Source organism: Gopherus evgoodei, chromosome 3, assembly GCF_007399415.2.
Source record: "Gopherus evgoodei ecotype Sinaloan lineage chromosome 3, rGopEvg1_v1.p, whole genome shotgun sequence".
NCBI lineage: Eukaryota > Metazoa > Chordata > Testudines > Testudinidae > Gopherus > Gopherus evgoodei.
The window spans coordinates 22,060,359-22,082,130 of NC_044324.1; the positions used below are offsets into that span (position 1 = coordinate 22,060,359).

General features: G+C 46.2%; 1 long non-coding RNA gene across 1 annotated transcript; it reads right to left on the reverse strand.

Annotated features, from left to right (window-relative positions):
* Positions 1-487: 487 nt before the first annotated feature.
* LOC115648096 lies at positions 488-20,219 on the reverse strand. The gene is made up of 4 exons (XR_003999460.1): positions 20,178-20,219; positions 10,091-10,150; positions 1,391-1,454; positions 488-524 (listed from the first exon to the last, which is right to left on the reverse strand). It is a non-coding gene; the product is annotated as an uncharacterized LOC115648096 (long non-coding RNA).
* Positions 20,220-21,772: the final 1,553 nt, after the last annotated feature.

Sequence of the window (21,772 nt, forward strand, 5' to 3'; positions counted from 1 at the left end):
TTTCTTTGTATTGCACATTAAATTTCAGTTGATTTGCCACTGACTTTTTCTTTAATTATAAAATGAATGTAATCCTGCTAAATAAAAGCATTGTTTAAAACCCTCATTGTGAAGTAATTCTTGCCTGTAATTCTTTGCCACTGTGCATGTAATATTCCACAAAAAATTTAAGCCAAAGAATGCTTTCAATTAAGCTTTACTTATGCAAATTACCTCTCCTTCATAACAGCAACCGATTCACCGAAAATATTATGTGATGCCATTGAAAAAGTAGCAAACAGGACAAATACATGTATTATTCATATACATTTAAATTATAATAATGATCAGACTTCAATGTTTCATGTTCTTTGTGCACCTTCTACAGGGCTGGTGCAACCCATTAAGCAACCTAGGCGGTTGCCTAGGGCGCTAGCATTTGGGGGGCAGCATTTCTGGTCCTTCGGTGGCTACCGCGGTGGCCGGATCTTTGGCCACCCCACTCGTCATCGGCATTTAGGTGGAGGGACCCAATCCCCTGGGATCTTAAAACAAGGAAAAATCAATCAAGTTCTTAAAAAGAAAAAACCTTTTAATTAAAGAAAGAAAGATAAAAATCATCTCTGTAAAATCAGGATGGAAAATACTTTACAGGGTACTCAGATTTATATAGCCCAGAGAAAACCCCTCTAACCTTAGGTTCAAAGTTACAGCAAGCAGAGGTAAAATCCTCTCAGCAAAAAGGGACCTTTACAAGTTGAAAAAAACAAAATTAAAACTAATCCGCCTGCCTGGCTACTTACAAGTTTGAAACATGAGAGACTGATTCAGAAAGATTTGGAGAGCCTGAATGGATGTCTGGTCCCTTTTAGTCCCAAGAGCGAACAACCCCCAAAACAAAGAGCACAAACACAGGCTTCCCTCCAACAAGATTTGAAAGTATCTTGTCCCCTTATTAGTCCTCTGGTCAGGTGTCAGCCAGGTTTACTGATCTTCTTATCCCTTTACAGGTAATAGAGACATTAACCCTTAACTATCTGTTTATGACAAATGCAAACAAAAGAGAAATAAGCAAAAGGGTTAAACATTTAAATAAACAAGTTATTACCTTTTTATTTAACGCTTTTATTAAAAGTTGATAAAATTTATATTATTTGCCAAATCTGTTGTATTAATTTAGTAACTTAGGGCATTTTCTATTACTTTATATTAACTTTATTTTAAAACCCCACCATATGGAAATAAGGAAAGCCCATATTTCAAATATTAGTTAGTGGTTAGGATTAGAAACAGAATCTGCATTTCTGTTGCTTGGCAACCATATCTTCAGGAAAGTTAGAAGTCCAGCGGTTGCATTCCTGAAGGGTTAAAATAATTAATTTAGTGGAATTACTAAAAGTAAAGTTTTTACCTTGTTTTCCCTTTGTTTGATTGTTGCTTTGTTTTGTTTTCAACTGCATTATCTTTAGAGGTTTCTGTAAAAAATATAATGTTTAATTTTTAAAACAAAGAGAGAGAACAGAAGTGGGAAGAAGCAGGAGAAGGAAGGGACAACCTAGGAAAGTAGGGAGACCTAAACCAAGAAAGGTTAACTCTATCAAGATATCTTAAGGTACAGGGAGCAGCAGCGAGTTTAGCAACTGATGATTTGTCTATGCTGGCACTTCGTCAGCAAAACTTTTGTCCTTCATGGGTGAGAAAAAAAAACACTCCTCCCCCAAACGACAAAAGTTTTACTGACAAAAAACGCTGGTGTGAAAAGCGCTTTGTTGAAAGCCTCAGCCACTCTTTGGAGGTGAAAGTTTTTTGCCAGCAGGAGAGCTCTCTCCTGCCAACAGGCAGCACTACACTGCATGCTTTTAAGCAGCATGGCTGTAGCAGCACAACCGTGTCACTAAACGCCTTGTAGTGTAGCCATAGCCTGGAAAAGGATATAAAGGAAAACATAACCACTATGTAAAAATATTTGAGAAAAAAGGTTATATTTTTAGCTCTGAGCAAGGGCTATGGCTCCAGGAGTTAAAGCAATGGTTTTTATCCTGGCTTTGAAAGATGAGTGGGGTCATTACCTGCTCTTATTAAACCTGAATTTGTTCCCCCAATGTATGTTGCTTTGGGGTGCACGCCAAATAGATTGCAGGAGTGCCCTTGCATGCCTCAGCTAACTGTTTTGGTGCAACTCTGTATGTTAATGCAACAATTTTAGATGTTAACCTTCTCAAATTTCAGTTTTTTTACTTTGAAGTTCTTTTTTATTCACTTCCCTGCAATCAAGTCGCAGCTCCTGTGCTCTGTGAACTGTTCCATTTTTTCCTTCATCTGTTTGATCAATTTAGTGAAAGTAGTGTTTCCTACTTGTCCTGTTCTCACAGGCACCAATCTACATTTAGGTTTTACTGAAAGGTGGCTTTTATCACATGGTGGTGGTTGCAATGCAGTGGACCCTGTTTCATCTTTTAATTTTGCTAGGAGCACCTTTTTCCATTTTTGTCCCCATTCTTCAGGCACCAGGTAGCTATCTGAAGCCTGCTGTTGATCGCAACTATTTATAACAGGGGAGGGTACATCTATTTTTTGTAGTTTGCTTACACCTGTTTCCAGTGTTTTATTCTGTTCCTGTGCTTGCTTTCTCTGATAGGCTTGCTGCCCTGCAAGAGGAGCGGGAGCATTCCAGGGCTCTGTGGCTTTTCCTGTTTCTTTTAACTCTCTTTGTTTCTATTACTTGTCCCATCAATTTTGTGGCATGTTGTCTTAACCATTTAACAGCCATGTTATAGTTTGCAATATACTACATTTCGAGGCTCCGATCTCCGCCTTAGCCTTACAGATTTCATTCCATGTTTCTTCCCCACTATATTTTTTAAATCCACATGGACCTCTTTTGCTTGCAACCCAGCACATCCATACCCTATTAACCTTTGTGAGGACTCACAGGGAAGGGTTAAGTGAATTCCTTAACTTGTGGTTTTCTTTCATGTTAGATCACAATTCCTGTAGAGGACAACTCGCTTACTTACCAGATCAGCAGTCATGGATCACTAGTGTGGTTAGATGTTCAGCTGAGAGTGTGTGCTGTCCCAGCTCTGTGTAGACAGTTGGTACAACAGACCTCGAGCGAACCACCCAATGACCACGAGACTCGTTAAGGTACAAAGGCACCAGGCCAGGTTTATTGTCAATGAAGCATGCTACTTGTATCCCGCAGACTCTACCAGACTGCTAATACATGTGTGCCCCTAACAATGGACCAGTTCAGTGAATGGTGGGACTTTCCGGTCCTCCCTAGGCTAGATAGAGACACTCCCTTTGAGCCTCCATTTTATACACCAAAACAAACAAGTTCTGTACTGCCCCTCTGACCTAGTTATTTGGCACCCTCTGACATGATCACTTACCACCCATCACCTTGTACATCTCTATCCATCACACTGTCATCCTGACCTTATCTTTAGGGTGGGTCAGGGTGTTCCTGTTATCTTTAGGAAATGTGTTGATATCAAGGTAGGGTTGCCAACTCTGACCGAAGCTATTCTGGGAGATTTTTTTTTCCAACATGACATAATATAATTTTCTTAAAATAGCCTATTAAAATTTCCTGGATTGCTTTCAATATTCACCGGAATATCGATGCCGATTCTGGGAAACTCCAAGACAATCCTGGAAGGATGGCAACCCTATATCGAGTTGATCTGGCACCTCTCTGGAATATGTTTGTGTGAGTGCTCTGTGCCTAATACCTCTTAGGAATGGTGTTTTAGCAATATCAGCCCCATTCTTGCTGTATTCTATGAGCAGGGCCTTCCTCTAGCTCACAGCCTGATTTTGCTTTATATCAATAATGTTTTGATTGCTACTTTAGCCCAGTCCTCAGGCCTCATACCAAGCCTCTGATACAAGGGCTTATGTTTCAGGCCCTCTTCCTACTACACATTGTAACCTGTAACCAGAAGTGTAAATAGGGCGGTACCCTCTGGTACTCCGTACCTGCAAGAGATTTCTAGCTGCTACGGGGTACTGGAAAGATGTGGGGCCAGCCCCTCCCCTCCCCGCCACTTGCTGGAGCGCATGGCTGGGTGGGGCAGGGCTGCTCTGTGTTCCTTAAAGGAACAGAACCTGGTGAGGGAGGGCATTCAATTATTATGGCTTTAACAGCACAATACATAAGCTAACAAACAAAGGCTTTGTTTAAGGTTTTTAGCATATGTATTGTGCTGTTTTACATTGGTCAAGACTCCTCAAGAGTGGAGAGTGGGGGGACAGAAGGTGCTTAAATAAAACAGTGTTTTTTATTCTGTTTCTCCCCACTGGTCTGAATTATCCATGACATTCATACTGCATCACATCAAGTCCAAATCATTAGAGGAGTGCCTCTGCTTGCACTGACCAGAGGATGTTTGGATTCTGATGTCAGCCCAGTTCTGCAGCCTGACAAGAATTAGTGGTGTCCATCCCCAGTGTAAAACACAGAATTCTTCTTTGCAGCCAGGTAAGTCTGACATGCATATGGTTAACTGGAACTGGAGCAGCAAAACAAAGAAAACAAATGCCTCATTTTCCAGCTTTGTGGGTGAGAGAACTATAAGTGAAGATTATAATGCTGGGCACTGATGGCCTTAAACCAGCTGCCTCAGGGATCTTCCAAGAACTCAGCTGAAAATATGTTCCTCATCTTAGCAATGGAGCTAAGACTTATCACACTTTTGCCCACCTTTATTCGAATGAAGCTTCTTCTGATCTGACAGCTCAGATATTGTCAGTTCCATCCAGAACAATTTACAAACTTGGAACATAAACCTGTAAACCCTTAATCATTTGATCAATGCCATTGAAGACAACAGGACTATTTGTATGACTATGGACCACTTTTGTGGACTGGTAAGAGTTTCTGGAGTCTGTTCCTATAAAGGAAGTTGAATCCTCCATTGAAGTGCAATGTTTGGGTACAATACCATAAAGCAGTTTAGGCTACAGTTCTACTTAAAATTTGTCTTTTAATAAGTCACAAATATGCTGAAATGGCTCCTCACCCAACTCCGATATTCTATATAAACAGACTGAATATTACATATTTTGGGAGAAAGTGAGTTAAGCATGTTGATGTTTTTGTATACAAAGGGGGGATATTGGAAAATTACAAAAATCCAGCTCCTTGACCTTGCAACTTCCTCTGTACTGGTGGATGCCCTTGTATTTCAAGGGGATCCCACAGAGTTGCAGGGGACTGTTAATGCACAATCACTTGTAGGATGACAGCCTGGGTTATAAGAAAGAATCATAGGACTGGAAGGGACCTTGAGACATCATCTAGTCCAGTCCCCTGCACTCATGGCAGGACTAAGTATTATATAGACCATCCCTGACAGCATTTGTCCGACCTGCTCATATGTGACTAGACAAACAGACTGGAGAGAGAAAGGGGTGGGGTTCCTGTTAAAAGAGGATATTTAGCATTGCAGGCAGTAATCACAGATCTGCTGAGATGAGAGGCTGTCTGCGCCATTTCAGAAAACTTTGGTTTGGGGGAAGGTCTGAAAATAAAATTTGCAGCTTGCTTCCTGTTATAATAATTGCGGAATGCTCAGCATAGCCCTCCGTTTTTACAAAGGCACCTACGGGGAACGCTTGGCTACACCAACGTCAAAGAGAATAATGAATTCACAATAATTATATTCAGATTTGGTCCCCCTCTCCAAACATAGACAGAAGGATTTAATGCGGGGTTTTAAAGAAGAAACCAAAACTGTTTTAACAATGGAGTGTGTGACTAGCCCACTGCGTTCAAAACTTAAGCTTCAGAAGTGAGTTCTAAATAACTTTTTTTGTTTAGCAGAATGACTACTGATAAATGACTAGGTGCCATCTAGGCAAATATTTATGAAAGATCCCAACCCTTAGTTCTTCCTCCTTCCAGCCAGACTCCTGATTTGGCAAAAAAGTCTTAAGTGAACATATTGTTGCAGGTTGGGCAAAACACCTTTGAAGAGGCTGGATGCAGCTTCTTTTCATTGAAGTTAGCTGCAAGAAACACTTAAGTTGCTTTATGAAACAATAGCAGACTTCACCCCAAGGACAGGTATTTATGAACACTCGTCTTCATTTTATTTCATGTTGTTTCATATTTGCAGAAAACATGGGGCTCTAGTTATCCACTACTGTGTGCTGCACAAGCTGCCTTCTGCTGGCTGAGAGCTGCGATTTCGGGGATGAGATGGCTGTGGTAGCAGGGACAGCTAGTCACACTACCTTTTTATCAATCGGTTTAGGTCTGCAGTACGGCAACCCCAAATGTTCAAAAATCATGAATCAGGCTCACCAACAATCATGAGATTGGTTTTAAAATCATGAAATTATGTAAAAATAATAGATTTGAGGTTCTTTTTATTTGCCTTCTGCTTTCCAAACCTTTGGGGTGCATTGGGGTCACATTTTGAAGATGTCTCCACAGCCACAAGGGCTGGAAAATTCCTTTATTTATATTGGTGTAGTTAAAACAGAACAGCCCCGTAATGTAAAAGCAATTACATTGGCTTCATAGTGGTATAGCTACTTCCATACAGAAGAGGAATAAGCTCTACTGGTATAAAGCACCTTTTATACCAACATAGCATCCACAATAGGGCTTGTATAGGTGGAAAAAATATCACAGACTTGACCAAAATAGCTCAACTAATATAAAACTGTGTGCAAACAAAGCTAGAGGCACCTCTGAAAATCCCCGCAAAGTTGCCAACTCTCATGATTTTGTTATGAGTCTCATGATAATTATTGTTTTCCTTAAAGCCCCAGCACCTGGAGTCAAGAGGAAAAACTGCCCCACAGTGGCAGCTCCTGCGGATCCTGTCCCGCAGGATTGAGCCCAGCTTCATGTTCCTGGCATTGCGACCTGGCACGCAGGGTTACAGCACTCCTCAGGTCTGGCCCAGCTGCCCCGTCAGGAGGGGAGTGGGACAGCCAGGCCAAAACTGAGTGAGTGAGGTTGTGACGTGGCACATGAGATCACCATGCCATTCACTCGAATATAGACCAGCTGCTCTTCCATAATCACAACGATGGGGCAGCCAGGTGAAACGGGAGTGGCTCTGCAGCTCCATGCACCACGTCGCAACGTCCTAAGCAGGGAGTCAGGCCCAGGGTGGACTAGCACTGCACCACCAGGCAACGTTCCCTTCGGGGGCAGGACCCAACTCCCCACCCCAGGAGAGGATAAAACAAACTAGACCAGAATTCCCAAAAAAAACAAAAAGTGATGGAAAGTAGAAAGAATTTCACAGGGCTTTATTTATAACAATCAGTGTGCTGCTACGGCAGAATATACAAGGTTTATGCAATAGAGGGCAGCATAGCATAACAATTACTGCTCCTCGAAGGCGTCAAGGGAGCCAGTGGACGCCGCCCAGAGGAACTCCGCCCGGATGCGTGATCGGACCAAGGAGCGGAAGCAAGCCCCACAGTCACCGGAGTCTCCATCGGCCAACCTCCCCTCCCTGGTCGCGTGGATGGCCTTTTTCGCCAGGGCGAGGAGGAGGTTGACCAGGAGGTCCCGGGACTTCGTGGGGCCACGGATAGGGAGTGCGTACAAAAGGAGGTGAGGGGAAAAGTGTAACCAGAAACGTAAGAGGATGGCTGTGAGGAGCCGGTGTAGGGGCTGCAACCTGGCGCACTCTAAGTACACGTGCCCCAGGGTCTCCCTCACGCCGCAGAAGGGGCAGGTGTCCGGGACAGGGGTAAACCGCGCCAAGTACACGCCCGTGCTTACGGCCCCATGGAGGAGCCGCCAACTGATATCCCCAGTGGGCCTTGGGACCAGGGTGGAGTAGAGGCTGGCCCACCGGGGCTCCTCACCCTCCAGAGGTGGTAGGAGGTCCCGCCACTTTGTATCAAGGCGGGACACGAGGGTGAGGAAGAGAATCTCCAAGTAGCAGGGTGATCCCCTGCTCCTGCCCTGAAGGGCTTAAAACAGCCCAGGAGAGAGCTGTGGCTGGGGCAAGAAGCCTGGGGTGATTGGGGAGAGTAGGCTCAGCTGTGGCCATGCCCCAATCAGGTCTAGCTGGCCCCTATAACAGGCTGTGAGCCAGAAGCCCAAACCCTCTCCCTCTGCCTGTAGAGGGAGAAGGGCCTGGCTGCAGGGAGCTAGACACAAGGTACCTGAGTGGAGCAGGGCTGGGGGAAGGCAGAGGAGCTGGGGAGCTCCAGCCTGGAAAGACCCAAGCTGCGGCCTAGCATTGGGCTAATAGGGTTGCAGAGGGCAGCCCAGGGGTAGGCCAAGGCCAAGGCAGCAGGTCCAAACCCTCCTTTCCAGTGATGAGTAGTCTGATACTGCCATCTGTCCCAGGGCGTGGGGCTAGACAATGACTGGTAGTAGCCACATACTGAGGTGAGGTGGGAATAGTGGGTGGGGGTTCCCTGGGGAGGGGAGACCCAGAGAGAAAGGGGTTACTGCCAGGGGGCAGCACCTCAAGTAAAAGGGCACCGGGTCCAGGGAGGGACACGGGGGACAGAGGACAGGCGGATCATCTGCCTGCAGAAGGTGCTCCGGAGCTGGAACTGAGCTAATTCCCAGAAGTCACCAGCAGGAGGCGCTGCAGCGGTGAGTCCGCTCCTCTACACTCCAGCTTAATTTTATAACACACAGGTGGATTCTGACCTGTGTGTTCATTGTAAACTGAAGGTAATATTGATGCAAGTACTATTCTTGGCTAATGTATAACAATATCCTGTATGTTGCAGCCACAAATGCATCAGTCATTATTTCTGACCTTTCTTTTCATGTTAATGTTCATACCACTAAAGGTCCTCTCCTGAAGATAAAACCAGAGCTTGGCCATCCTAAGCAACATTCTACTTCCAAGCAATCAGAGTTGTACTAGAGACAAAATTGAACCATAAATTGTAGCAAAGATCTCCTTGATCCCCACCAGAGAATATTGAGACTGAACTCCTTCTGAACAGATCTCTAAGAAAAATATAAAAAATAAAATAGAACAACTAGTAAGGAAAAGCTCTTGTAAAAGTAATAATTTAAGAGCAGGTTAAGGGATGCATACGAGATTTGAACACGTGCAATTTAGGACATACTAATAACATATTTTTTTTAAATTATGTACAACTTGTGCTGTTCCAAATATTGCAAGTAAGTAAAAGCAGTACCAATTTTCAAGGAAAGAAAGAAGAGTGATCCTGGTAATTATCCCATAAATTTCATAGCATTTAAGGCCAGAAGGGACTATTATTATATCATCTAGTCTGTTCCCCTGAGTAACACAAGCCAGTTTCCCCTATATTAGGCTCAATGACTCTAGTTAGAGCAAAGTTCAGTCTTCAGGAGACTAAGGGTATGTCCACACTGCAACAAGAGGGTGTGATTGTAGCTTGCAGTGTTAGAATGTTAATTGCATTCAGCCCCAGAAACAGAAAAGGCTGCAAGCCTACTGCTTCTGTTGATGCTGCTTTCTGACACCTTCTGAAAGCCTGCTGTAATCTTGAAATTCTCCAACCCAGTGAGAGTTTCTTCCCCAGGATTCTAAATCAGTTTCTGAAATGTTTATCAGCTCAGCAAGTGTGATGATTAAGAATCATGACGCTTTTAGTACATGCTAACGAGACACATTTTAAAGGTCCTCCAGCAACACAGAAAGATAATTACAAAGCCTGAGCTTAATAAGTGTCCTCAAGGTGTGTGCATGTGTATGTAGTTTAAACGGAAACGGTTTATCAACAAATGCTAGCCTTCAGTGCTTTCAATCCAAACATTTCAGCATCCTACAACAGTGCAAGAAGCTGGAAATGTAATTGAGTAGCAATTGGTTTGTTTCTAGTATCCAAGAAGAGACAAAAGCACAGGATAACCAAATAGAATAGTATAATTAAATTAGACCTGAAGAATTCTGTTTTCACTATTTAAAGGTGCTATTTGTAATGTAATTAAGGAAACTGGTTTTTAAAAGTTATATTAGCTGATATAAATTGACATAGGTCCATTGATTTCAAGGAATTTACAAAAGGTGAGGTTCTGGCCCATGCATTTTTAACCTGACAGTAGCAATTAACTTGAATATTAAGTTTATAAATATTTTGTATCTTATAAAAGAGAAATAAAAATGTTGCCACTTACCTCAATTCGTCTCTTAAGTCTAAATTAATAGAGGCACTGAAAGCTACTCATAAGGAAGCCCTATAAAAAGAGAAAGGTAGGAAAAACATTTCTGAAAACGAAGACATTCCAAGTGTTTAATAAACATAGTGGAGGACAATCTGCTTGTTCTTGTTTCCAGCCAAAATTAAAAAAAATATATTAAAGAAACAGCTATTAAGCAATCCCTTTACCAGAGGCAATTCAGACTCTACTGAGTCTTAAGTGAAAATTAAGAGTCCCATTTTGGCATGAAGGGCTCAATCCTGGGAGGTGCTGAACACTAGCCTTGAATCAGCAAAACATATAGGCATGTGCTTCACCTTAAGCACAGAAGTAAACCCTTTGAGTTCAATGAGCAACTGGTTAAGGGCTTTGCTGGACTGGGGTCCAGCTGCTCATCAATTTACAGGATGCAGAGCTTAGCCACTGCTCTGAGTAGGCCCCATTAACCCAGGACACTGTGGGGGGGGCACTCTGGGCTGGTGCAGAGGGAAAACATACTGCTGTCTGATCCCTATCCATTTGGGATCCTGCATAACCCCAGGGACCCATTAGAGAAGCAGTCCCTGCACTCAAGTGTAGTAACTTTCAAGGGCTGCGCAAAGCAGACAAGGTACCTTGCACACCTGCACAGCAGGTGATCAGTCTGGCCCTATGCAAGCAAGACAAAAGTCAATATTTCTCTTTCCAGGTTCTCTGGAATCATTGACACCTTTGTCAGGAGTAAGGTTCCTCCCCGGAAACAGTGCTCTGTAAGATATGTTATCAGTCAAAGTAAATAAAGCTGTCCTGTTTGCACAGCAAATACTCCGAATCTATACACACTCCCTCCTCCTTATAGTATGACTGCACTCCTTTGGACACATGAGCGTTCACTGGAGTGAGGTATCTCCTCTTACAGCAATTTGCTGACCAGACACAAGATTCTTCTACCTCCGATACAATGAAGGTCATAGAAGGGATGCTACCTCAGACCTGATAGATGTCTCTAAAATCATGAATGGTGTAGAGAAGGAGATTAAGGAAATATTATTTACCCCATCACATAACACAAGAACTAGGGGTCAGTCAAATAAATTAATAGGCAGCGAGTTTAAAACAAACAGGAGTATTTCTTCACACAACACACAGTCAACCTGTGGAACTCATTGTCAGAGGATGTTGTAAAGGTTGAAAGTATAACTGGGTTCAAAAATAATTAGATAAGTTCATGGAGGATAGGTCCATCAATGGGTATTTGCCAAGATGGTCAGGTATGCAACCTCATGTTCTGGGTAACTCTCAACCTCCAACCACCAGAAGCTGGGACTGGATGACTAGATCACTTGAAATTGCCCTGTTCTGTTCATTCTTCTGAAACATCTGGCACTGGCCACTGTCAGAGACAGAATACTGGGCTAGAGGGACCATTGGCCTGACCCAATTAGCTCTTCTTATGGATCCCTTATGATCTCATTTCAGTTCGAGTCTCAGCTGGCTTGCTTCTCTAGGCCCTAGTCTTACCCATTCTTTGGGATACACATTTGATGCACAGTCTGAGCTGGATAAGGCAGCCATTGAAGCTGTCTATGCTCAGCTTTAACCTGCAGCAACCATCACAGAAAGACTCCAGTCCACTGCAGCAGGGCATAGACAGGGGCAAAAAGCAGGGACAGCCACCCTCGCTCTCTGGCTTTTATGAGCCAGTGGATCCCTGTAGTTCATGAACCACTTACACATGGACCTACCCCACTCACCATGCCCACTCCCCTCTCTTTGCTGCCGAGATGTGGGATGCTGTGGAGAAGGGGTTCTCAACTCTGAGCCCGCTCCCACCGCCAATGCTATAAAAATGCCACAGCCCACACATGCCACGACAACTGTTTTTCAGTAGATTAAAAGCCAGGGCCAGCATTAGGGGGTAGCAAGCAGAGCAACTGCCAAGGGCCTTATGCGAACAGGAGCTGCTAACAGGGAGTTTTGCAAGGGAGTTCTCCAGGTGAAGGAGGAGCACATACAGCATCTGTGACGTAAGTGACTGTTTGCAGTGTTTGTGTTTGTGTTTGGGGGTTACTTGCTGTGTGCTGAGCTTGTGTTTGTCAGTCTGTTTGGTTTGTTTGTTTGAAGGACCGTGTACTTTAGCTGGCAGTTGGAGGTGGAGCTACTAGGAAGGTTTGAAAGCTAGAAGCCTCTGGTAATTGGCTGAGCCTTAACCAGTGGGTGGGGCATTCACTCAGGCCAGGGCTTTATAAAGCTGCGCACAAGCGACCAGGGAGCTTAGTGAACAAGAGCTGCTAACAGGGAGTTTTGCAAGGGAGTTTGGAAGGGGAGTAGGAAGGGAGAGGGGGTCCCTTGTTGGTCTCATCTGTGACCCATCGGTCCCCTGAACCTATAAACTGAGACACATCCAAAACCTTTTTGTTTACAGCAGAGCAGAGCGGACAGGGAGCTGTAGATGGGAATTTGAGAGTTTGATAGAGGGAGGCTTACAATCGTGAGGAGGACCCGCAACACCTGTGCCAGCACTGCTTCTGTCTCCTTCACCTGCGCCTGTAGCCAGACAGAGCACCAAAGCATGGATGCTTTTACCCAGATTCTGGTGTGGGCTTGCAAAGACTGTAATTTGCAATTTCCACTTACTGATATCCAGGCTGGGGGTGGCATCCAATGTGAAAGGTGCCTACTGGTGGAATCTCTCAGGCAGCAGGTGGGAGAGCTACAGGAGGAGGTGGCTAGGCTGAGGAACATCCGTATCCATGTGCAATTCCTGGACAGTATCCATGTGGACACAGCTGACGTAGCTGTCCCACTTGACAGGACTACTGACACACCAGTGGAGGAGGAGATGCCTCAGGGTGTATCTGACACACCAGAGGAGGAGGAGGCTCAGGGTGGACACAGCCAGCTGGTTACTTCTAGCAGCAGGCAGTGCTCCACCGCTGCTGCGAACCCTCCTGCTGTGGTAAAAGATAACCATTATGCTCTTCTTGATACAGGAGAGAAGGAATCACCCCCAACAGTTAAGGAGGTGAAGCCTCGTACCCCTAAGGCTGGGAGGTCTGCTGCCACCACTGATAAGAAATGTAGGGTAGTGGTGGTTGGAGACTCTCTGCTGAGGGGGACGGAGACACCAATCTGTCGCCCTGACCGTTCATCCCGGGAGGTATGCTGCCTGCCAGGGGCCCATATCCGAGATGTTACAGAGGCATTGTCGAGGATTATCCGGCCTTCTGACTACTACCCCATGCCATTCATCCATGTGGGCACAAATGATACTGCGAGGTGTGACATTGAGCAGATCAAGAGTGACTATGGGGCTCTGGGAGTACGGGTTAAGGAGTTTGGAGCGCAGGTGGTATTCTCTTCGATTCTTCTTGTTGAAAGTAGGGGTCCGGGCAGAGACAGATGCATTGTGGAGGTGAATGCCTGGCTGCGAAGATGGTGTCGCCAGGAGGGCTTTGGCTTCCTCGACCACGGGATGCTATTCGAGGAAGGACTGCTAGGAACAGATGGCGTTCACTTTTCGAAGAGGGGAAAGGCCTTATTTGCACACAGACTGGCTAACCTAGTAAGGAGGGCTTTAAACTAGGTTCGACGGGGACAGGTGAGCAAAGCCCACAGGTAAGTGGGGAACAAGACCTGGGAGATGAGTTGGAAACAGGAGGGAGCACGGGCTATAATGGCAGAGAGGAAGGAGGGTCAGGCCAAAGCTGGGAGGCAAGATCAAACCAGTATCTTAGATGCCTATATACAAATGCAAGAAGTATGGGTAATAAGCAGGAAGAACTGGAAGTGCTAATAAATAAATACAACTATGACATTATTGGCATTACTGAAACTTGGTGGGATAATACACATGACTGGAATGTTGGTGTGGATGGGTATAGTTTGATCAGGAAGGATAGACAGGGGAAAAAGGGAGGAGGTGTTGCCTTATATATTAAAAATGTACACACTTGGACTGAGGTGGAGATGGACATAGGAGACGGAAGTGTGGAGAGTCTCTGGGTTAGGCTAAAAGGGGTAAAAAACACAAGTGATGTCGTGCTGGGAGTCTACTACAGTCCACCTAATCAGGCGGAAGAGGTGGATGAGGCTTTTTTCAAACAACTAACAAAATCATCCAAAGCCCAAGATTTGGTGGTGATGGGGGAATTCAACTATCCAGATATATGTTGGGAAAATAACACCGCGGAGCACAGACTATCCAATAAGTTCCTGGGCTGCATTGCAGACAACTTTTTATTTCAGAAAGTTGAAAAAGCTACTGGGGGGAAGCTGTTCTAGACTTGATTTTAACAAATAGGGAGGAACTTGTTGAGAATTTGAAAGTAGAAGGAAGCTTGGGTGAAAGTGATCATGAAATCATAGAATTTGCAATTCTAAGGAAGGGTAGAAGGGAGTACAGCAGAATAGAGACAATGGATTTCAGGAAGGCGGATTTTGGTAAGCTCAGAGAGCTGATAGGTAAGGTCCCATGGGAATTAAGACTGAGAGGAAAAACAACTGAGGAAAGTTGGCAGTTTTTCAAAGGGACACTATTAAGGGCCCAAAACAAGATATTCCGATGGTTAGGAAAGATAGAAAATGTGGCAAAAGACCACCTTGGCTTACCCTTGAGATCTTGCATGACCTACAAAATAAAAAGGTGTCATATAAAAAATGGAAACTAGGTCAGATCACGAAGGATGAATATAGGCAAATAACACAGGAATGCAGAGGCAAGATTAGAAAAGCAAAGGCACAAAATGAACTCAAACTAGCTATGGGAATAAAGGGAAACAAGAAGACTTTTTATCAATACATTAGAAGCAAGAGGAAGACCAAGGACAGGGTAGGCCCACTACTCAATGAGGAGGGGGAAACAGTAACAGGAGTCTTGGAAATTGCAGAGATGCTTAATGACTTCTTTGTTTCAGTCTTCACTGAGAAGTCTGAAGGAATGTCTAGTATAGTGAATGCTTATGGGAAGAGGGTAGGTTTAGAAGAGAAAATAAAAAAAGAGCAAGTAAAAAGTCACTTAGAAAAGTTAGACGCCTGCAAGTCACCAGGGCCTGATGAAATGCATCCTAGAATACTCAAGGAGTTAATAGAAGAGGTATCTGAGCCTCTAGCTATTATCTTTGGGAAATCATGGGAGACGGGGGAGATTCCAGAAGACTGGAAGGGGGCAAATATAGTGCCCATCAATAAAAAGGGAAATAAAAACAACCCAGGAAACTACAGACCAGTTAGTTTAACTTCTGTGCCAGGGAAGATAATGGAGCAGGTAATTAAAGAAATCATCTGCAAACACTTGGAAGGTGGTAAGGTGATAGGGAATAGCCAGCATGGATTTGTAAAGAACAAATCATGTCAAACTAATCTGATAGCGTTCTTTGATAGGATAACGAGCCTTGTGGATAAGGGAGAAGCGGTGGATGTGATATACCTAGACTTTAGTAAGGCATTTGATACAGTCTCGCATGATATTCTTATAGATAAACTAGGAAAGTACAATTTAGATGGGGCTACTATAAGGTGGGTGCATAACTGGCTGGATAATCATACTCAGAGAAGTTGTTAATGGCTCCCAATCCTGCTGGAAAGGTATAACAGTGGGGTTCCGCAGGGGTCTGTTTTGGGACCGGTTCTGTTCAATATCTTCATCAACGATTTAGATGTTGGCATAGAAAGTACGCTTATTAAGTTTGCGGACGATACCAAACTGGGAGGGATTGCAACTGCTTTGGAGGACAGGGTCAAAATTCAAAATGACTGGACAAATTGGAGAAATGGTCTGAGGTAAACAGGATGAAGTTCAATAAAGATAAATGTGAAGTGCTCCACCTAGGAAGGAACAATCAGTTTTACACATACAGAATGGGAAGTGACTGTCTAGGAAGGAGTAGGACAGAAAGAGATCTAGGGGTCATAGTGGACCACAAGCTTAATATGAGTCAACAGTGTGATACTGTTGCAAAAAAAGCAAACGTGATTCTGGGATGCATTAACAGGTGTGTTGTAAACAAGACATGAGAAGTCATTCTTCCGCTTTACTCTGCGCTGGTTAGGCCTCAACTGGAGTATTGTGTTCAGTTCTGGGCACCGCATTTGAAGAAAGATGTGGAGAAATTGGAGAGGGTCCAGAGAAGAGCAACAAGAATGATGAAAGGTCTTGAGAACATGACCTATGAAGGAAGGCTGAAGGAATTGGGTTTGTTTAGTTTGGAAAAGAGAAGACTGAGAGGGGACATGATAGCAGTTTTCAGGTATCCAAAAGGGTGTCATCAGGAGGAGGGAGAAAACTTGTTCACCTTAGCCTCCAATGACAGAACAAGAAGCAATGGGCTTAAACTGCAGCAAGGGAGATTTAAGTTGGACATTAGGAAAAAGTTCCTAACTGTTAGGGTAGTTAAACACTGGAATAGATTGCCTAGGGAAGTTGTGGAATCTCCATCTCTGGAGATATTTAAGAGTAGGTTAGATAAATGTCTATTAGGGATGGTCTAGACAGTATTTGGTCCTGCCATGAGGGCAGGGGACTGGACTCGATGACCTCTCGAGGTCCCTTCCAGTCCTAGAGTCTATGAGTCTATGCCATAGAGGGCCCATCAAAGCTAAGTTGGTCGAGCTTCAGCTCAGGTAGGAGGGGCTCAGGCTGCAGCTTCAGTCCCGAGCAATGGGGTTTGGGATTTGGCTTTCTGCCCTAGGCCCCCGTGAGTCTAATGCTGGCCTTGCTCTATGGTTTATTTTGACGGAACCCCTGAAACCTGCTCGCAGCCCATCAGGGGACTCTGGACCCCTGATTTGGAACTGCTGTTGTAGAGTTCAGTTCCTTTTTGCACAGGAAGTGCCATGCAAGAGGCTAATCTCAGTACAGTGTGTCACAGCAGTCAGGCTGGCTTTCAGGTCTCTGCAGCTGCAATGGGAGGCAGAATTTCCCCCGTGATACTAGTGGTAGGGCCTGGTGAGCCCAATTCCACCGACCACACACACACGACTAAAGAAACAAAGGGATTCTAACAAATCTACTATGGGAGTTAAGGCAGCAAAAGAGTCGCTTCTAACTACATATTGCAGTTCCCTTGACTTTATTGGAGTTCCTTCTGCTGTACATCAATGTCGGAGGAGAATTGTGCTCTGTTTTATTTATGCCACTGGAGCAAGCTGGTGTCAAGCTGCCTCCTCAAAACATAATGATGATTGGGCAAGAACTGAACAATATCAGAACCTCAGAACATTTTCTGCCTCCCACAAGATCAGCACAGTCTGTGTCCTGAGCATTGCCGCCTCCTCCTCCCCAGGTACAGCCAGTTTTTCTCCAGTTGTGCAACTACTGTCAGAAAACCTAAGCAGCTTAAAAGTAAAAAGTATCCCACCCAGAGAGAATGCTTGGTCAGGTTTAATAATTCAAATCCATAGTTTTTTTCCAAGAGTGTTTCAGTTTTTTTAAAAAAAATTATTTCTAAGTAATAATGGGTCCCTTTTATACAGTCTGCATCTGTATTTTCATTAGAACAGCTCTATCCCTCTGCCCAATCAGTTTCTTTCTTTAATTTATTATTTTTATTGATATTCTGTCAGGTCCTCTGTTGTATGAAGCACTGGACAAACAATAGAAAGACAAGTCTTGTTCTAAGTCTGTTTAAACCAAGACACACCCAATAGTAGTGTAACAAAAGAGATTTAGCAGAGGAAGAAGGGCAATAGAAACTGCAATAGAAGTCATTAACTTAGACCACCAATGTCCAGAGCTAGACTCAAATAAGTTATCAATAGCTAATAATATTGTCAGAGGTCATTGCCTCATCACTTGCCCTGTTTCCATGGTTGTTTTTCTCTGCCCCTCTCCTCTGGAGAATATGGCCCCAGTAATGTTAGAATTGATATTTGCAAGATTAGACAGAGTTAGATCTCCTAGTCCCATCCCAGACCATGTTTCTGATGGGCAGAGGCAAGAATCCAAGTACATTGCTACCCCGATTTAACGCAGTCGTGGGGAGCCAAAAATCCCTACTGCATTATAAGTGAAAAGCCGTTATATTGGGGTAGCAGTGGCAGGGTTGCAGCAGCAATTTAAAGGGCCTGGGGTAACTCACAGCAGCCAGAGCCCCGGGTCCTTTAAATCGCCGGCAAACCCTGCTGCCGCAGCCCTGGGGAAGTGGCAGCAAGGCTTCGGCACTGATTTAAAGAGCTCGGGCTCTGACCGCTGCAGCGAGCCCAGGCCCTTTAAATCGCCGGCCCAGCCCCATTGCCGCAGCCCCGGGGTAGCGGCAGCAGGGCTCCGGCGGTGATTTAAAGTCTCTGGGGCTCCCCGCAGTAGCTGGAGCCCTCGACCCTTTAAAGCATTGCCTGAGACCCGCTGCTACCATGCTATATGCGAACCTGTGTTATATCAGGTCACATTATAGCTGGATAGCAGTGTATTTACATTTGAAGATAAGTGTCTCTCCCTGGATAAAACATTTATGACTTAATTTCAAGAACTGTTTGTGTGTGTTCCTGCTACTGCCTAGGTCAAATAGATTCTCAGTAGAGACGGACAGGGCTGGTGCAAGGAAGTTTCGCACCCTAGGCAAAACTTCCACCTTGCACCCCCCCAGCTAACCCCACCTCCCCATGGCAGCTAACTCAGCCCCCCACCCGGGGACACCCCCCCCGCAGCAGCTAGCCCCCACCGGAACAGCTAACCCCTCTCCCTCCTGTCCCCCCATAGCAACTAAACCTGCCTGGGGAGACTTCCCCCCGCCCACCGATAGCTAACCCTGCCTGGGGAGACTTCCCTCCTTCCTCCCCCCCACCCCGGCAACTAACCCTGCCTGGGGAGACTTCTCCCCTTCCCCCCGCCTGGCAGCTAACCCTGCCTGGGGAGACCTCCTGCGGAAACGAAGCCTGCCTGAGTAGCCCGCCTCCTCCACTCAGGAGCCTCCTGAGTAGCTCAGCTTGGCCTCCTCCACTGAGCACGCTGGCGCCGCTCTAATTCTCCTCCCCACCCAGACGTGCGGCGCCGATTGGAGGAGACTTAAGAGCTGGGCTGTGTGCTCAGCGGAGGAGGCAGAGTGGAGGTGAGCTGGGGCAGGGAGCGGTTCCCCTGTGCGTCCCCCCCCTCGTTATTGCAGGCAGCCCTCCCCGCATGCCTCCCCACCCAGCTCACCTCCACCTCCTTGCCTGAGGGGGCTTTTAGGCGCCCCCAACCGCTAGGCACCCTAGGCGGCTGCCTAGTTTGCCTAAATGGTTGCACCAGCCCTGGAGACGGACTTGATGGATGCAGAGCAGGAAGGCCAGGCAGGGAGGGATAGGGAAGAAGATGAGGCCATGGCCAGAAGCAGGTTGAATGTCCTGTACAATCCCAGCAATTGCAAACCCTTCCTGAGCTCCCCCTGGCGCACACACACCCTGCAGGCTGTGGGTCTGAGGATAATGTTTGGTTAGAACTGTAGCAGAACTGTAGCCAGCTGTAGGGTGACTACAGGTAGAGCTGGCTGGAAAATGGATTTTCCATCCTGCAAAATATTTTGAGCTTTCATTTTTTCCATCATCCTGAATTGGGGAAAAAAGTCAACATTTTAAAAAAAATTTTAAGTTAAACTCCCTCAGTCCCTCTCACCCCCCGGCCCCCCACAATATTATTGTTTGGATCAAACTTTTCAATTTTGATCTTTTTTAATACAAAATAAAGTAGTTGACAAATGAAGAAAAAATCAAAACTTTCCATTCTGAAAGTGTCAGACTGAGCTATTGTGACATTCTCGAAATGTTTTATCAATCCTTTTTGGGAAAGAAGTTTTGAATAAATTGGAATTACCTTATCAAAAATATAGGTTGAGGCAAAATGGCATTTTCCAATGAAAAACTGCTTTCAATTAAAAGTTTTCAGCTAGCTCTAACTGTAAGTATAGACAGGGCCGTCCTTAGGCATAGGCAGAATAGGTGAAGGCGTAGGGCCCCACACTGCCTGGGGGCACCACTCAGCAGGCAGCCCAGACAGTGTAGATGCAGGGCTGCGGGGTCCTAGAGAGAGCCGAATGCAGCACAGTCTGAGGGATGGGATTGGCTGCTGGGGTCTCTGGGAAGGGGCGGGGTGGGGGTTGGGAAAGGAGCTCACCTGTGAGTGTGACTCTTTCTTTCCCCCCGGCTGAGGTCAGGCAGGCTCTGTGGCTCTGGAACCAGTATCCTTTGTTGTCTCCCATAACATCCATTCTTCTCCCCCCTGCCCCACGGAGCACCCCCTCCTTTCTCTCCCTCCTCCCCAGGAGCACCCCTCTCTCTCTCCTCCCTCCCCTCCGTCAGGGCTGGGTTGGGTGAGGTGCTGCAGGGGAGGGGAGAGGAGGCAGCTGGCTGCCTGCTGAGGAATGAAAGTGAAAGTAACTCACTTCCTCGCAGGCAGCCAGAATTGGAATGTGACACAGGGCTTGGCTGGCAGTGGGCTGAGCAGGCCAGCTGAACCACTCAACCTGCTGTCAGCCTGGGGTTCCATTCACTCAGCCGGCAGCGGGCTGAGTGGGCTGGTGGCGGGCTGAGCAGGGCCGGTGGGGGGTTGAGTGGCTCAGTCTGCTGCCAGTCTGGGGTGCCAGCAGCACTCAGCCTACTGCTACTCCGGGGTTCTGGCTGCCGGCCCCTTGCCAGTCAGGAGCTCAGCCGCCAGCACCACTCTGCCTCCTGCCAGCCTGGGTGAGCAGAATCCCAGGCTGGTAGCGGGCTCAGGGGGGGTTGGCGGCCGGGATCCTGGCTGGCAGGAGTTGGTGGTCAGAACCCCAGACCAGCAGTGGGCTGAGCAGGGCCTGGGATCCTTGTCTAGGGTTCCAGCCACCAGCCCGCTGCCAGTTTGGGGTTTCATTTACTCAGCTGGCAGTGGCCTGAGCAGGACCGGTGGCCAAGACCTCAGATAATAACAATAGTTTATTTATATAATATAGACATAGAGAGAAACCGTCTTGTGACGAACTGGGTATGTTCTTGATGTTTCCTCTGAATACTGTGTTGGTGCCTCAGTGTCCCCTATGCAGTTCTTAAGTATCTAGGTGGTGGGATAAGGGTGTGTGATTGCTGAAGAGCAAAGGGACAGTGCACCTAAATGCCTGGCACTGTCTCCTAGCAACTGATGGCCTAGGCCCCTTCTCTGCAAAGGTGCCAGCTGAAGGTGTTGGAGACAAAGGGATCAGGTGACCTCCTGGCCCGGGAAAGGGGCTGAGGAGAGAGGAGAGGCTGGGAGGGGTTGTTAGTCTGGAGCTGGCTGGGGTCGAGGAGTGAAGTGCAGACGTGGGGGGTCTGGTTCACTGCCCCCCAGAATGGACCCGGCCGAGGGGTCTGGTTCACTGTATCTACAAGCTCTGTTTAAGACCTGTTCCTGTCATTGAATAAACCTCTGTTTTACTGGCTGGCTAAGAGTCACATCTGACTGCAAAGTGGGGGTGCAGGACCCGGTGGCTTCCCCAGGATCCCACTGAGGCGGGCTCACTATGGGAAGCACACGGAGGGGCAGAGGATGCTGAATGCTCCAAGGAGAGACCCGGGAGGTGAGCTTCTTGCCCTGAACAAGTCTGCTCCAAGGGAGAGGAGGCTCCCCAAAGTCCTGACTGGCTTTGTGGGGAGCAGTTCCAGAGCATCGCCCGGTGACTCCGTGACACTTCTACAAACATTAAAATGTATTACTGGCACGAGAAACCTTAAATTACAGTGAACTTGGCACACCACTTCTGA